Raw genomic sequence first — 18,242 nt, 5'->3', positions numbered from 1 at the left:
CGTTTTAAACCGGCGGAAGGCCCGCCGGTGACAGCGGCCGAGGCTTGGCTGCCCGGGGGGGCGTGCGCCTTTTGTGCATCGTGTTGCTGAGCGTGTTTTTACCGACTTGTCTTTGATTTTTATATTTTTTTTTTTTTCTCGTATTCTGTGGAACAAGAGGTGTTTGTGTTCGTGTCCTGTCGCACAGGCAGCAAACGGTTACCTGGTGAGAGGAGAAGCCTTTGCAATAAAAAATTACACTGGTAAACAAGTAGGGTTAACTGGGTGCTCTGTATCTTTATTCACAGGCTTAAATTCGAAACGTGGTATTTAATAACTGGTTATTTCACACACACACGTCTGGTTTCAGGCTTCAGCAAATCCCCAAATCCTGTTATACTTGTGGCTGAGTAGAAAAGAGAGGAGGGAGAAAAGTTGTTCACTTTAAACATTGTAATTTATGCAGAAAGTCTCTAAGTTAATATGCTGGAAACTCTACAAAATACACTAGTACTTTTTTTTTTTTTTTATTGGCTTTCTCAGGATGGTTGTGGGGTTCTGCTGCAAAGTTTGATGACATCATGTAACCAAATGCCTTCCAGAGAGATTGCTTCCAACATCTAAGCTTAGTGATTTATCTACACCATTACAATCTAAAAAAAGACAATAAAACATATGTTGTGTATTATTGCATCTGAATTAGGAAGAAAATAAATGTTCTTCTACTTGACAGAATCATGTGGGATTAACAGTGATCCCTTTATGGGGACAAGAATGGGAAGAAGTTCTTTGTTCTTTCTTTCAGTTTCTTATTGTCATCAGCTTCCTTAGGGCCTCCTGAGAGGAATCGTTCCAAGCCTGTGCGTTAACACTGGGTTTGAAACTGGTGTATTTCACACCTTTATGCAAAGGGCCTTCTACTTTGTCTTGGTGAGAGTCTGTTATTTCACTCGCTTTCTTGGCTTTCTTCAATGCAAATATTGCAGAAGGGTGGACGTTCTGTGGCAGCATCCCTTTACTTGTGTGCAGGCTTCTGCGGCAGTCCTTGGAAATGTCAATGCAGCAGTGCCATAAAAAATTATTCAAGTGCGCCAAAGTCAAATGAACTCATCTCTTTTAAAAAAAAAAACAAAAAACAAGCAAACAAAAAACCCCAACCAACCAACAACAAAAAATCCAGCAAAAGATACAGCTTTGAACTTTGAGAATATTTCTCTTACTGTAAGAGATCACATTTCAAAGCAATTATGTTATAGACAGATACACTGTGTATTTCCTAACTAATATCTTGATGGGTCTGTGCATTAAATGTGTTTCTATCTCTCTGATCCTCTAGAATTATACAAAGAATAATGTCTCTGTAAAGATCAGAAATTCCTTTTTCCAGATCCTTCTGTCTCCTAAAGATTTGAAGAACAGCATCTAGTTTCCAACTCCTGGTGGATCATTTTTTGGTACTGATCTTAATCATGCTTTGTAAGACACCGACCTTCGTGCAAACTATTGTGTTATGTTTGGTTTTTTTTAAATGTGGTGTTGGTGTAATGTTTGTAAGTAGCTGTGGCACCTCCCTGCTCAAATGATGGTGAATGTCAGATGCCCTGGTTTTAAATTTTCAGTGCCAAGCCCCAAGCAGTGTTTTTCTGCAGAAAACAGACGTGTTGATAGCTGTGCTGCCTGAGGGCCCAGCTGCGCTGGGCAGAAAAGTCTCTTGGGTTTGTTTTTTACTCTTTATTTTGGCATTTGCTATTGTATTAGTGTTCAGAGAGACCTTTTGTTTGCTATGGTATTTGAATAGATGACTATAACATGTCCTGGTGCTTTATAAGAATTTTGTTTAATTGGTGTTCAAGATTCCATCTCTAAGCTTAAAATCTTTGTTTAGTTTGGTGTTTAGGGCTTTTTTCTTTCTTTCTTTTTTTTTTTTTTTTGTCCTTTTGAGGCTCCACCCTTCTCTTGTTTTGCTCCTTACCTTAGTTCACACCGATAAGGTGTCTGGTCTCTGTTACGGATCTCTTTTCCTCGTTCCTACAAAGGAAGGATGGAATTTGTGTACTGGTTCCCAGCTGTAAGGAAACTTGTCTGCATGAGAAATGTGTAGGTAGTCAAACTAGTGTAATCCCTTTGAAGCTGATTCCCTGTTTACTTGAGATCACAGAAGATATTTGATCCAAAACAAATATTCAGTGAGGAGCCCTTTAAGCTGATTGAAATGGATAGTTTCTTCTGCAGGCAATAAATAATTTTCTTCTTAAGCAATGGGAGAGTTTCTGCAGCATATGAGGTTAGCATAGCTTGAGATGGTGATGCAATTAGACAAAGCTACATACTAATGTTATATTTGTCTCTGATTTACAGCAGAGGTAGGTAAGAAATAAGCAGAAGCTTTTGCACCATTGTCTCAACGCATAAGGCGTGGAGTGAACAGGAACGCCAGGCAGGAGAAGGAGAGGTCCCAGTTCATTCAGCTGCTTCCTAGTGACCCCACCCTTCCCACGGAAACGGTATTTGCATCGGGCAGGCATTTATCTTCTCCCTCCCTTTATGCTTGGTACGCTGCCAGTTTCATCTCCATGTGAGAGGAAGGATGGGCAGAAATATGGTCTGTATGGGGAGTTAAACTTTGCATAGCATTTGGCTGTCCTGTGTCTTGACTCTAGCCTCTGACCTTCCTTCCCTCTGTCAGGAAGCTGGCACTCATCAGTACCATTTTCCAAACTTTTTAAAGACGGCAGAGTCGCTGAGGTGAGTTAGTCTGTCCCTGCAGCTGCCACCCTGAACGGTCAAGCGCTGGTGATATGGAAAAGGCAGGGAAATAAACTTTTTAAACTGGAAGCTGTTAAACAAATGAAGCCTGTAAACAAAATACCTCCTACTTCGCAAGTGTGCAGGAGGGCAGTGGTACTTCCTGCTTTCCTTCTCCAGGGCAAGTACGGATTAATGAAAAAGAATTGAAGTCTGTGGTGAATAATACTAACCAGTCCTAGGTATGATTATTGTGTTTCTGCTGAAACTGCTGAGGAGAAAATTCTTGTACTGTATTTCACTTGCTACAGGCCAAATAAACAGTTTTAATTGCCTTGTCCAGAAATTACTTTTATGAATATTTTTAACTGGGAACAGGATTTGAATCATTAACTTTCAGTTTTTTTCAATAGCTAGATGAAGTTTTGGCTGCCTGTAGTTGGACTATTAGGCCCTCTCCTCCCTCTTTCTCAACCCTCCTTTCAAAACAGTAATAATATCCTTTTCCTTCTTAAAATGTAACTGTTCCTGCTATACACTTGGTTTACCATTCCGTACTCCCTGTAGACTATTTTCCTTTAGCAAACCTTTAGGTTTACTCACTGAATTGTATGAACCTTTGGTGAGAATGTTTCTGCTGATAAAGTGTATTTCTATTAATCTTCTCTGAAATGATGTAATCAAAATGGAGACTGTTTTGGATAAAGGCAGTGAAAACTTACGCTTTGAGAGCACAGGTGGATATCTTCTGTGATAGTAACTGATGGTACAGGATGTCTGCATTCCCCTTCTCTTGTATGTAGATGTCTATATAGCTTTTAAGGAAACAGTATCTTTAATTTACAAGCTTTGGATTAAATTCAGGTGTTTAGTTTAAAATAAAATCAGCCTGCATGACCTTTTCTATGACACAAATCTTCAGTTTGTTGCACGGAGACTAAATTAAAAATCCAATATTTTGGTGCTGTCAGAAATATTATAATAGAAATTTATACACACTGAGATTTTACAAAGGGAATTTCAAAGGAAATAGAAATATTTTACAAGATGAAGCACTGAACTTCAGTTTACTCCAATTAGTTCATGATTTCTGCTGGTTGATCATAGTGCTTGAAGTTAACATTTACTAGCTGAATATCAGTTTCAATGTGCCTAGCACCGAAACTTTTCTTTATGTCCAATTTCTGTATTTCCAAAGAACTGTGACCTTTTTTTTTCCAGCTGGATCCAGGCTTTAGTAACAGATCTGCAGTTCAAATGAACAACTTCATAAGTTCGTCTTTTATATTTACTTTTGGTGTCTTCCAGAAATCTCTTGGTTGCTTAAAACACATTAGTGATACAAACAATGGAATGTGTATTTTGTCAGTTAGTCTTAAGATGCTTTTTCTTGATGTATCAGCAACCACATGGTGAGGATTCTCCAACTCACTTACAATATCCCTGCTGGTTACTTCTTTCTGATGCTTAGTTTTACCTTGACTGACAATATTAAATTTCAGTAACTTGCTTTCAACAATACTTCCTAGAAAATGGTCCTGCTGCATGCTTCCCTCCACTTCCAAATCATGCAGGGTTCCTTTTCTGGGCAGAAGCCTCTTGTGCTTCCGAGAATGTGTTTGCCACCTCATTTGCTGAAACATGAGTTTAGCCTTTTGCTGGAAATTCTGCAGAAGATTGTTATTTTTTTTCAAAGAAACCCAGTGAAACACTACCTTTATTAAGCTGCAGTAACCTATTAATTTGTATTCTCCTGGTGTAAGATCCCATGTGTGAAGAGTTCTCATCGATTGAGAAGTTGTATTAATGCAGTAGCCCTAATCAATAGCTAAATGTTTTGGTTAGTTTTTTTTTTTTTTAAAGGAGGAAAGTATTCCAGCAGTGGAGAATGTTAACTGCAGTGTGGTTATTCGTCTTCATCCTTTACTGTCTACCTCAGTGTGTCTGCTTGGTCCATCTCTATGTCTAATCCATTTTCTGCATCCACTGTTACTATCTCAGGACAGGTCTGCTCTCTTGAGCACGTATCAGGTAGAGGTTTCCAATTCTATGGCCACTTCAATAGAAGTATGAATACTACAGCAGTAATAAGTAGACCTACTAAAGGGTACAAACTGATGCCGATGACACGTATGTAAGCATTGAGTTGATAGTTCCTACCTATGATACATCTCTTCTTATGATAAGCAGAAGCAAATAATTTGCCATGGAAGCACTTCCCTTGCCAGCAACTTGGATGTTAGCGCCCCTGCCATCTGCTTAAAGCCTCCTGTGTTTGTCAGCCAAGCATTGCCCATTCTGCACACTTGCCCAAGCCTACAAATGAGGAGGCTTGCCTTTGGGAGCTCTTACGCAACCCCACTAGGTAGACATATCCTATATCCAGTTTCACTGGTCAGTAGTCCCCGAGTAGTTGAGATGAAACAAACCTGTGAAAGCAGCTATCCTAGTGACATCTGGCAGTTGTTGCTGTAAACCACTGACCACAGGATTTGATTTCTTTTTCTCAATGGTTTAAATCCCCAGTAAACCTTGGCATGCCATTGCCAAGTTGACAGTTGTCTTTTGGAATCCTCATGTGTCTCAAAACTGTCACTTGGAACAGCGCACAGCCATTCCTGAACAGCGAGACGGGTATCGCTGCCCTGCATTAAGCCCTGTGCGAGGGATGTAATTTCCAGTTCTGTCTCTTGGCTTACACCATTTTTTCAGGGAGGAAAGTGATGAATGGCCAATGGCATAGCCGGGATTAGCTACCGCTGCCTCATGAACATCAAAGCAGAGGTGGAACACCACGCCAGTCCGCTCCTGTGCGTGCGTGAGGGCAGCACAGATAGAAACCACCAGTGCTGCCGCCAGCAAAGCACGGTGCCTAAGTAAATTCAGAGCGAGCACATTTGCTGTAAACTTTTGTTATGTTTAACCTTAGGAGGCACACTGTGTCTGCACTTTCAAATTTAAAGCACTTTCTGGGAATTTATAAAATGTATTATAACGACCTTGTTTCTGGTAGATTAATAAACTTTTACTAAAACTTTTACTGGTGATAGAAAAACATAAAACTTGCTGAGGTTAACATTTAAAGGCATAGGGTAAGTATCAAGTCTTGCATCTTTTACATGCAAGCTCACAGTATACCTCCTATGGCCAGAACACCTCTGAAGAAAGCAAATAGAGTTTGAGAGAGTCACGACAATTAAATGGGATTAGTAGTCTCAGAAAATAAAAAGTTTAATTTGCATTACAGTAATGCTTGCTTGTTCAAAACGTACAAATGAATGTGCTTTTTGCATGGGTTTGGAGTTAGACTTAGTTTAGAATTTAGAGAAAAATACCTATTATATTCTTGTTGCTGAGTCAATACTCTTAAAAGATAGATGGATGGATGCATGCATTGTTTTGGGATAATGGCATGTCAGTGATTTTTTTTCTCACCTTGGCTTTTTTTTTGTAAAAACATTAATTTGGAGGCTTTTTCTTGCCTCCGAATAATTTATAATTTGCCTTGGAGAATAAAGGATAGAAACTTCTTTGTACTCAGAATTGTTAGCTTCTGTAGCTATGTAACACCGTATACACTGTGCATCTGACACGTCCTTTTAAGGCAAACTTTGTAGAGATTCCCATCCCCTATGGAACTGTACAGGAAAGGCCTTCAGTAAAAATGGGCTTGAGGCCAGGACACGTAGGGCAATTTGAAACAGATTTTTTCTAAGTGAGATCATGTGAAAATCCTTCTTTTTTCTTTGAGAGGGACTCTTTTGCTTAAAAACGCTTTTTGTAAATATCTGATTCTAAACAACTGTTAACTTGTATAACTATATTCAGCAGCAAATGCTTTCTTTTGGGTAAATATTTTTGGTTTTGCAGTAATGCCTCAGAGAGTAACTTATGTTGTTGTTTCTATTTAGTGTGATTGAATTACAGTCTTTTTCTCAAAAACAGTTTACTTTCTTCAGGTGGGTGGTTCTATGTTGTTGGGTTTTTTCTTTTAAAAAAACAAACAAACAAAAACCCCACCATACCCCCCCCCCCCTTTTTTTTTTTTTTTTTATTTGGTCCCCCCTCCTTACACCAGTGCAGAGTTTAGTAGATATTCGGAGGGGAGACATAGCTAAACTTCTTGTTGCTTATATAAAACCATCTCTGACCTAAAGCAGATACGATTCTGGATGTATAAATTACAACGACACGACGGCGTTAGTCGCACTGGAGGAGCTGGCAGTAATACAAGACCATTACAGCGAGGCACAAAGTGCTGCTGTCACAGCTACGGTCTAGTGCCCTGTTTGGACTCTCACCAAACCGCCTTACCCAGCCCCAGCGGCTGGGCCAAGCGCGCTTTAAGCCTTGGGAGTCTGAACTTGCTCTGCTCACTGGTCCTCGCTCACTCCTGGAAACTGGACTTTTAACCGTTCAGCGCCTTTGCTGCTTCCCTTCCAAGTCTTAGCCCTGGTCTTCTGGGGTCCAGACAGGATTTTTCTTGAGGATTTTCTTTAGGCAGACATCCTTTTGGTTACAGAGTAATCCCTAAGAGGTATAGGGAAGTGAAACTGTACGTGGTTTGTGCATACACCCTGCAGGACTTGAACACCAAGTCTTTTCCTAGATTTCGGCAGAAACAAAGTATTTCTGCACTTTCTTGCTGTTCTGAAATGCTTTCATGAAGGTGGGATCTGATCTACTGCAAGTCCTACCTGGCAAAATTATAAATGGATTCGAAACAAACCTTCCTACCCTGCATTGTGCGTTTGGACCATGGCTCTTCCCAGAGTAAAACCGGACATTGCTACTATAAAAACCTTACTTTGCTTTCCTGCTAAGAAAGCTCTCCTGTAATATTGCTTTCCTGTTGATGTTTCCAGTGCTACAGCCTCTTATTTATAGACATAGAGCATCATCTTAGTATTCCTGGTTTTGCTTAAATAAGAGTAATTTAACTGAAAAGTATTTTTATATTGTCCCTAATCAATTGACTAAATGCCTTCCCAGCAAAAGATAAGGCACAACAGACGCATGCATTGGGGAAAGGATTTGGTTATATTCAAATGTTCATGGTGAAAGCCAGCGCTGACCTCGCTGCTAACATGGGCCCCACCACAACATTTCCCTCCTGCCTTGAGCACGGACAGAGCTCGAGTCAGAGCTCAGGCTGGTACACACCAAGCAGAAGGATGGGCTGGAGCAGGACCTGTACTGCAGCGCCTGTCGAGATTCTCACCGCCTGACCAGCCTGAGCTGCTGCTGCTTTGGTTACCTTTATAAGACTGCGTGGGATCAATTTGAAGTTAGGTTATGTATCGCAACTGAAAGTCAATACAGTGTTAAGTCAATGACGCATATGTAATTCAGATGCATACCTAATGTTCCAAGACTAAATGTTCTTTGCTTATTTTTGCAAGAAACTGTCCCATTACCTTGCTGACATCATTGTATTAATCATCCCCCAATAAAAGTAAAATGTACGAGTAACTTCCTAAGAAAATAAACACTATTGCCTTTTTACTATCGTCTGTCTTGATAGCGTCCTTTATCATTAATACATGATGGAATGAAAATGTTTGTGATATGGAAAGATGATATGTGAAAGAATCTAGCAGGTTTTAGTAGAAAAATTAACAAAAAAGCTGTGAGATTAAACATCAGAGATAAAGAACTGGTCTTTGAATGGATGGAAAAGAATTGGAACAAGACATAACTAGCAAATTTAAGAGTTCAATCAGGGCATCTGAGAATTTTGTTCTGTAGAAGAATAATGGAACCTGAAATACTTCAGGATTGGCACCTCCCTCACACATCATTTGTAATACAGCATTGCCCACACATACTGCTGCTTTTGTATTTCAAACCTACAGTGAATTCAGGTGTGCAACGTAATGAGACTACAACTTATCTTGCAGTATCCAGAGTTTTGGAGGCAGTGTATATGTCCCCCTTCCCATCTCTAGCAGTGCTAACTGTTCTTTCTGCTTAATTGCTGAAAAACGCTGGTTTGGAAGTTATTACAGAGTGTTTAACCAGAACCCCTTACTTAGGAGTCTGACTGTCTTTCATACTTTAACAGTCGTACTTTCTTTTGTACTCATTATAAACTTCAATATAGCAAGCTTATGGTTTGACTTTTACGTAATTTAAACTACATTTTCATTAAATAAAAAGTTGAGCTAAAAGTTAATCTAATCATAAACTTTTTTAAAAATATCTCTCCAGCTGTCTGTTGTACAGATTTTTTGATGTATGTAAAACTGCCTATAGGATCTATGTAAATTGCAAGTACTCTGTCTTACTTTTCTTAGACTTCAGTAATTTTCTAAATTTCAATGGTAGGCCTTTAAAGATGGATATTATTACCAAATTAAGTAAACATTTTCTAATGTGTTTATGGTAATCACTTTTTTAATAGCACATTAATTGTAGACTGTATTCTTTTTATAACTCTTTTTATGTGGTTAAAGCACAACTTGCCTGGGTGGCCATATCCAAAATATTTTTTGATGTTTCCTGGAATATAGTCAATATTGTGTATCACCTACTGAACTTTACCCGGTCAAAGATATACCCCAGGGAAGGGGACGGGGGGCAAGGAGCAGCAGAGGCAGATTATTATGTTTCATTCTTTGTACTGAATTCACTTTTCCAGTTTTATTTTATTTTTTTTGATGGTGGTAAAGCAAAACAATAGTATGAAGCAGCTGATATGCAGGATCTTCTAAATCTTAGGGTGTGACATCTGCTTTTCTTGTGCTTCTGCTAAAAAACCTAGATATGGGGAAAATTACTTTAACCAGAAAAATGAGCTATATATGAATTGAGAGATGTTGGATCTACTACCTGTATGAAAGATAAATCTAGGCAGACTTTGCTATCTAGTAGAAGCTAAGGAACTTCAAGGAATCACGTCTTTCACATAAATTACAAAAAACACAGATTGAATCATTTTGTGCAAGGATGAAGTGGTGGTAAGAGAGAGAGAAATCTGTTTTCCTTACGAATGCTTACCACAGGCACCTCAGCCTGTTCAGCTAACGTGTGTTCCTGGAATTAAATCAGGGCAGGCTGACAGGCAACCAAATATGATGGGAGCAGTCTGTGAGAAACACTGAGCATGATTAACTGGGAAATGCCCATTCCCTTGAGACCTGCCATGTCATCTGGTTCATTTTTCAGTCAAGCCTTTGCCCAAGTGGCAGTGAGCAGTCAAGGGTCTGAGCTTATTGGGTGAGGGCAAAGGTGGTGTGAAGGCAGCAGAGTCTTGAGGTTTACCTTTGAAAAAGGTACTGAGAAAATGCAGCATGGACTGTGCCTTCACTGGAGAGGGAGCAGGGAATGTCCATTTTGAGTAACTTTTAGCAAACCTTGCATTGACGGACTTCAGTGTTCTTTAGATAACTTTGAGAGGTACGTTTGAGTTACTGATTAGCCGCTTGCTACTGTAAAACACAATTCCTCTGTTGGGAAGCAAAGAGGGTTTGAGGAAAAGAAAAAAAGGTGTGGAGAGAGACTCGGACTAATCAGATTTTGTGGTCCTATTCAGAAGGTGAAGTTGGAAGACTTGTCACCACAGTTGGACCTTGGGGAAGGGCTACAGAGTCACAATATAGTTTGCTTGCAACGTGACATATTTTAAAAGCTGTTCTATTGGGGGAGAAAAATAAGTAAACTTGAAAGAATATATGATTTCCCAAGTTGCTATAGTAGTAGTAGGTTAGAAATGTATTTTAAGAAAGATACAACGATCATTAATGTTACTGTTTCTGTTTGCAGGCTCAGTCCAGCCTTTGAGAACTATGGTTCCACCAGAGTTACAGTAGAAATCCTCTCAGGACACTTCCTGGGTTAATACTAGGAAAACTAGGTTTTTTCAGAGCCTTGGGTTGTGTGGTTTTTTGGGTTGGTTTGTGGGGTTTTTTTTGTTGGTGTGTTTTGGTTTTTTTTTCTGTTTATGCACCAGATTGTTCTGGTTTTCCCCCCACAAAACAAGAGCAACTAGGTATCAGTGAAGTCTGTGATACAGCCGGTCACCAGTATTTGCAGTGCAGTGCTGAGCAGGCTGTTTCAGAAGCCGTCACCGCTGGGGGTGTCGGACCCTGCCCAGGTTTGCTGTGTCGTATCAGAGCTCAAGCCAGCCATACCGGGGGCGGGTGTCAAAGCAAGAAGAATCTATTCTCCTCAGGGAATAACAGGCTTTTGTGATTCGGGTTGGATCAACACTGTCTTAGCTGAGAAGCAGCTTCGTATCCCAGTGCTTTTTAATATGAAACCGGCAATGATTTCAAAGAATACGTAGTGAGTATTACTGAAACCTTGTTCTGTGAAGAAATTTAAACTGTTCAGCAATATACAGACTGAAGATACAGTGCAAGGGGACTTGATATTGAGAAGTATAAATGTATGGTGGCAGGACCACAAGGTGCTACAGTTGAAAGCTGATGACTAAGGAGAATTGGAGTTGTAAGCCAGAAAACTCTGACTATGACAAGAAATGATAAGAACAAGAAACTGTGAGAACGGATTTGACTGAGTGACAGCGTTGCAGTAGCGCAGCTGCAGAGGATGAGGGGGAAGCAGTATGCAGTCCGAAGGCAGGCATACAGCTGAGCTGTTAGTGCACTCAGAGGGAAGAGATGGTAGTGTTTGCTCCTTGAATAGCTTGCAGGCTGTCACAAAATCATACTGGAGAGCCAGGGAGCAGAACACTCAGTTCTTCCAGCCTGCTGATCTGGCAACGAGCGCCATGCACAACTACAGTTGTCTTACTTTTAAGATGACTTGGAAACTTTGAGGCATAGCTTGTTCTTACTTCACAAAGTTTAAACTGGTGACTACAGGAAGAGTGCCGGGAATTTTGGATTAGTGCTCATCCATCCCTCCTTTAAAGACTGTAGCCTAAGTTTTGGTTTACAGAGAAAACAGTGAGATGTTGGCAACTTATCAATTATGCTACACATAACAAAAAAAAACCCTCAACTGTTGGATATTTAAGCAAAATGGATACAGCTGTAAAATCTTTGTGCTAAGTCATGTAGTGGGATATAGTGAGATCTTTCAATATTAGCATTAACACAGTATTCTCTGCCTTCCTGTACTATAGTCCATAATGACAGAAGATGATAACATGTTCAAATACCAGAGCATTCTTAATGGTGGCTTTCAGCTTTCGAAGTTTTTGTCTGGATTTTTACATTCCCTGTATCTTTGGGTTTCTCACGCACAAATATGCCTCCTCTGAAATGTGCTTTTGTATGCAGTCCTGGTCAACATACATGACATTAACAGGGAATTTTAATTTCCCTCATGATGAAAGGTCATTGGGTTGGTAGCTCAAAGGGCAAGAAGCTCCACTTGACAATAACCTTGGTACTGTGTCACTCCCTCTTCTCACCCACTTTCAGTAAAAATCATAACTTTGTGTTTTCCTCACTGTCTTAGGTTCTCTGTCTCAACTTAAAGGGTATGCTATCCATTCTATGACTAAATAACCCCTCTGTTGGCACACAATTAGAACTGTTCTGCAGAACAATGCTCTCCCTTACCTCTGAAGCTGAAGATTGGATATGTACAGTAATCTATTTACCCCACAGAATTTTAACCAGAAAGTTTTAACTCAGTTGTATAATTTAAAAAAATCTAGAAGACTATTCTTCCTGCTTATGAGAAGAACGCTTACTGTCCTGTGCCTTTTTCTTGGTCATTTGCATAACCAGTAAGGTCTTAACACTTTTTTTTGTCCCAGACGTTTTGCTGCGTAAAGTCTAGATGTGAGATTCAGATCGGTGTTCTGTAACAGCAGGTGATGAACAGAATGGGGCAGCTCAGGTGCCAGTAGCTGGAATGGCTGTGTAGTCTGCCTCACTCCCACTTCTGAGGATTAAGGGCTTCCGAGAGCTTCTGTCTTGATACCAGGAGATAATTATGCTTTTGTCTTTCCCCATAAAGCCTTAAAAAGGGGAGGAGAAGGATCTCATCGCAAACTAGTGCCAAGCAAACAATAAAGAAGTATCAGCGTTGATATCTTTGGCCTCTGCAAGGCAAATTGCTCCTGAGGGTAGTACTTATTTCAATGCAAAGGATGTTTGTAGGCACCACTGAAACCATAAAAACTCAGTTTCACTCAGTTCAGAATTAATAAAAATTGAAAAGTTGATCTAGGAACAAATTGCTGCTTAAAATTGAAACTGTACAGCTTTAGGTCTTAAAAGCTGGAGTTTTCCTTTAGTTATCTTTATTTGTTTTCAGTAGTTTATGACCTAAATGTATAAAATTAACATTAAAACCCCTAGCTAGACCTGGATTAAATTCAGTACAAGATGAATATGCTCCCATATTTGTTAGAAATCCAGTAAGCTTTCTTGATTTTTTTTTTTTTGACTAAGAAATAAGTAATTTTGTGTCACTTTAAACAAGGATATGGGTCGCACCAGATTTCTCCGTATGAGGAATATTAACATCTAAAACTTAGGGCTTTATTTGTTTTTCTGTTCACTTTGGTGAAAAAATATGTGTGTAACTTCTTCATATATGCTATCTTGGAGTAAAGTCCTGGCAATTTCTTTTACTGTACCTGGCTCTGTACTTTATTTACCTTGGAAAACAGCAACATACAACCTATTTTGCTGCACTTTTATAGGTATAAAAATCTTAGGTTTTGTTGACAAACACAGTTCCTGTGATAGAGTTGTTCACTCACGTTGACAAGCACATGCTTTTATTATTAAAGCTTTTGACCAGAGAGCAGTTTCTTCATATGCTCACTAGTACTTTAAATTTAGTGTGCTGCACATTAAAGGTTTGACCCCTGCTGTGGGGACATAAAGCCTGAAGCTTTAGTCAAAAAGCTTCATCAGAACTAAGAAGCGCGAGCTGTTGTGACATGGCGAGTAACTTATAAAGCAGGTATAAAAGATAAAACTTTAAAACTTTTCTGTTTCTATGTGTTTTCTGTTTGTTGGTCCCATTGACTTGTAAAAAGCCATGCAGTGTGCTTAAACTGTTTCTTGAGGTACTGTTACAGTATTTTTCCATAGTAGCAGCAATACAGACAGCTGAACTCTTAAACTGGAGATCTGGCATACACGTAGCCCTTAGTGTACAGTGTGTACCGCATAATTTGGAAAAGATTAGTATAAAAGGACAATTGAAAGTCCATATGATATAATTTATGGTGTGAAATACTGGTTAACATCATCACTCAAACCTAACATGCTACAGGCACGTTGAGTAACTTCAAGGGACACAGACAGATCATTAAAGTTGGCCAGCATAACTTCATTTGTTTCCAGGAATCCATACACTTGATAAAAACAGTGATGATTGCTGTTCTTGTACTACAGATGGAGGGAGGGTTTTTACACTGTAAGAGGTCCCAAACAGGAAAGTCCTACCTGAACAGAACAGGAATCCAAAGGAATGCCAAAGGAATCAAGTTTAACCCAAGGATTCTAGCCCGAGGCATACGTTGGCATAAACGTATGTATATCAGCTTGTAATAGGCAAGTCACACCTACTCTTTTCCTCCTGCAATCCTACATCGCTTATGATTTTGACCACTTGTATAAACTTCAGTTTCCTTTCAAAGATATTTCAAACTCTTACATCTGTATCTCTGAAGCGTCAACAAAGAGAGTAGCATTTACAACTTTATTTATCTTTGAAGATTTGTCAGAACATAGTAAAGAAATTAATAGTTGGCTTCCTGCTATCTCGTTTTAATGGATATAAAGATTTTATAAAACTCTGCTACAATTGAATCTTTTCTACAGTGTTCTGAAACCACAGCTTTTTTTCACAGCACTGATGATGTATACTTTGAATGAAGCTGCTTAGCTACTGCTTTCATCTTTAAGTAAACGATGTTTTCTTTTGCTGTGGACTTGTAAGATTTAAGTATCTTCCATGAAAGTTCAGTACTTAAAAAGGATCAAATGTTGGCATGTTGATTAGTAGTAATGGAAAAAGCCATAAAATTTTTTCATTTATATCAAAGCTTCCAGCTTCCCCTCATAGATAGCAATCAAAGGAAAACTGGAACAACTCTGATGGACATGTGGAAAATATGAAGTATTTGCTAACTTAGTGTTACATAAGTTCTGTTTGTGCCATCGGGGGTAAAAGAGCTAAGACTTCAGAGTAAGCGTAAGGTTGCCTCCCTTCCGGTAGTACCTGACGTGCCACTCTCCCTGTTTAACCTCTCTTGGCACACGTTTAATACCAAATTCTAAAGTTTCTGTGTCTCTAGCTTTTCAGGTAGACTGAGTACAATTTTCAAAAAAACTGTCATCATTCTTCACTATTTGTAACCTAGTTTCCCACCGGTTCAAAAGTCAGAACAAAAACTTGACTTAAATATAGTAAAATTATACAGTAGCGAAGACAATTCTGAAAACTAGCAGATTTAATAGCAATGCTTTTAGTGGCAGTAGAACAAGTTTCCTCACATGTATAAGCACTTTTTATTTCCTATCTCCAGATAAACACTGTAGTGATACCCCACGACAATTTAAAACCTCTTGAAAAACTCAAGATTTGAACACATGGTAAAGTACTTCAACATAAAGTAAATATTTTTCAGGACAAGTGATAAAATTCCATCTGACTACTTCTAGGGGCAGCAATTTAATATTCAACTCAGTAGTAATCACACATATGGAATGCACTTAGCATTAAATGAGGAAAATTTTTGCCATTTTTTTCCTTTATATGCTTGCCAAGAAAGATTAAAGTAGCCACACTTGCAGAAGTCTTTAAGGTTCTCGCTCTTACTGGCTTCCATATTTACTCTTTTTTAATATGGGGAGGGAGGAGATAGAATGATCTTTAAAACGTGTCTCTTGGTGGCATGATCACAGACTTAATTTCCTCTTTTTAAAAACAAAAAATGATTACCAGTGCTTAAGAATAAATAAAGTTGTAAAAAGGTAATTCCAGTTGTATTCCAGACTATTCCAACTGCAGGATGGCTAAACTATGACTTAGCATCGTCTTTAAGCTATACTGAAACAGAAACTGCCTGCGTTTTCAGGAAGCACAATGTTTGTTACATTTCTAACTAACTAAAGAATCATGGAAGAGATTAGCTTAAACCCCACTCTGTAGCCACATACACGTTAGAACTGTGATTTTAACATAGTATGAACTATCAACATACAAATGACCAGCCCAAATTGTCTGTTTTCTTCTAACTGGAATATCGGAATATACCAAGTTCTCGCCTTTCTACAAATCCTGTTTCTTCTTTTGAACTGGTGTACAGAAATATATTATCTACTGTATGTCTTGTCTGTACATGTAACTTAAGATTTTGTGGGTGAGGTCACTTGTGTAAGATCTCTGTAGGTTCTCTAACACATAAGAGGAGTATGATGCTATGTATAAGTCTTTTGGGGATGCTCTGGGATCCTACTTCTTTGCGTAGATAGTTACTTTCACACAGAATAATAACTGACCCAGTTATGTCCAAGACTGCTGCTCTTCTATAAGTTTGAACAAGCTAGGAGAGTTCTGCCAAATGTTACTGGGAAGACAAATTAAGGCTGTGATCACATAAGCTTTGTTTCCATGGGAAATAAAAATAGCTATGGAGAGTAGTTTGTAAGCTAATCACCAGGTTGGGAAGGAGAAAGATGATAACCAGCTTCCTCATACACCATTTTCAAGACATTAACCTTTCTGGTAGCTCCTCAGAAAAAGGGGCTACCCATCCTTTACCATTATTATACCATCACTAAAAATGAGGAATGTGGTTGTGTTGCTTCTGGTGCTAAAGTTAAGAAACGTGCAAGAAGACTTATCTGTCACTCAAGAGACAAAAATGCAGTGGCTTCCTCTATAAAGCTGTGAACTTTCAGCTAGCTTTTCCAGTCTGCTTCTCATTGTAGCTATCTAATATCCAAAAGATGTGATTTAAAAAGTCATGACGTTTTCCTCACACTAGGCAGTATTACCTGAGCTTTCCTCCTCTTTTCTTCAATGAGAAAAGGGGTGTCTTGATTATTTTAGACCAGCTTTGGTCTAAGCACTGAGGTACTTGTCATTTTGTGCAGAAAACTGCGCAAAATTTTACACCTTAATCAAGATCTGAATAAGGGGTTACTCAATTATCCTCATCTGTAACTGAGGCACCATAGCACCACTATTACAAATAGTCCAAGGAAAATAAGTATTACTCAGAGAAGTTTTTGAAGTAAAGCCAGAGATACAGGAATTTTCCATTCCCAGTAGAAGAAAAACAGAGAACAGAATACTGTAATTTTTAGCTTGGTCAGTTTGGAGTTGGGGATTACTAACGCTAGCCAAAATGTAGCAATTGCCTCTATCCAAGTAATTCAGATAGGGTGGAATTACAATCTCCTGCGGTATAAATAGCTGCTAATATCTGGCCTTTCTGGGCGGAAGTCTAAGATGATATGTAAAAAGTCTGAAATTCACATTTTGATCTGGCTTTACGCGAGTTTCTTGTTAGGCATTTGTAAGCAACTGAAGGTAGCTGAGCTGATTTTCCGTTAATTAGAAATACCGCAAGTACATTCTGTGCTTGCCTGTCAGGTTTCTCACGGATAGCTCCCTCCTTCCCCATCCTGCTCGCTGACCCATGCGGGACAACTTCTAATGAAGGTGGAAAAGCGTTGCCAACCTCCACACTAGTGGGGGGGTTATTTATGCCATAAAAGTCTTGTGCTTGGCTAACTTGTTTTGTTTGCAGAAAGAGCAGCAGTGCTTTCAATGACATAATCCCTTTTCTCCAACTTGCCAATATTGAAAAGTATTGCAAGAGTAACAGGGTTAGGCTGAAGGAAGTTTGAGCTGCTTTTCAGTCTCTTTGGGCGGAGGGGGATGAAGGGCAGAGTGAAGCATGGACTTGTTAGCTACCAGCATCGTTGACGTTTTTAAGCATTCCATTCACGTGGATTGATTCCTAGTGACTGAAGAACAAACTGACACACCGAGTAGTGAAGTCTGAACATCTGGAAAAAGGAGTTCTTAAGTCACCTTGCTAACAGTTCTGGGCCTCTGGTGCTGTTAACTTCAAAGACCATTGCAGGTTTTATCTCTTTGCAATTAAGACATGAGATCACAGATTATTCCATTAGAGTCTTCCAGCAAAGCCAAAGAAAAGAGAAATAACAGGCATACTACAGCTTAAGTTTAAAAAAGCCACGCACACAACCCCCAGCAAGATAACTCTTAATGTTGTAGCAACAAGGGGAAAACTTACTAAGTCTTGTCCATTAATCATAACTAGCTTAAAAAAGCAAACCCACCATAATCTTAGGCTGAATAACTTCAAATCTGTTTTATAAAAGTTCCCGTGTAGAAATCTACACCTGAGCAGTAGTACTGACGGCATGGGAATTCAGAATTCTTGTGTTCATAATATACTATTTCACTTTTTTACTTCCCACTGAAGTACAACTAGAATATTTTTTTCCAAAGAGTCATCATTCCTCTGCAGCTGTCAAAAGACTATCCACAAGCTCCAACAATTCTTACAGTAGGACGAACTATTAAGTGCTTCAAAGTGC

The 18,242-nt window shown here is 39.1% G+C and overlaps 1 protein-coding gene across 1 annotated transcript in view; it reads left to right on the top strand.

Annotated features, from left to right (window-relative positions):
• The window catches only part of CNN3 (calponin 3, acidic), a 60,937-nt gene that overhangs the window by 37,120 nt on the left and 5,575 nt on the right, over positions 1–18,242 (top strand). The window lies entirely within an intron of this gene.

Source organism: Charadrius vociferus, unplaced genomic scaffold, assembly GCF_000708025.1.
Source record: "Charadrius vociferus isolate BGI_N301 unplaced genomic scaffold, ASM70802v2 scaffold163, whole genome shotgun sequence".
In the NCBI taxonomy this organism is placed as follows: domain Eukaryota; kingdom Metazoa; phylum Chordata; class Aves; order Charadriiformes; family Charadriidae; genus Charadrius; species Charadrius vociferus.
The sequence above is the reverse complement of the archived record's forward strand: the minus strand, read 5'-3'. Positions and strand labels throughout refer to the sequence as shown.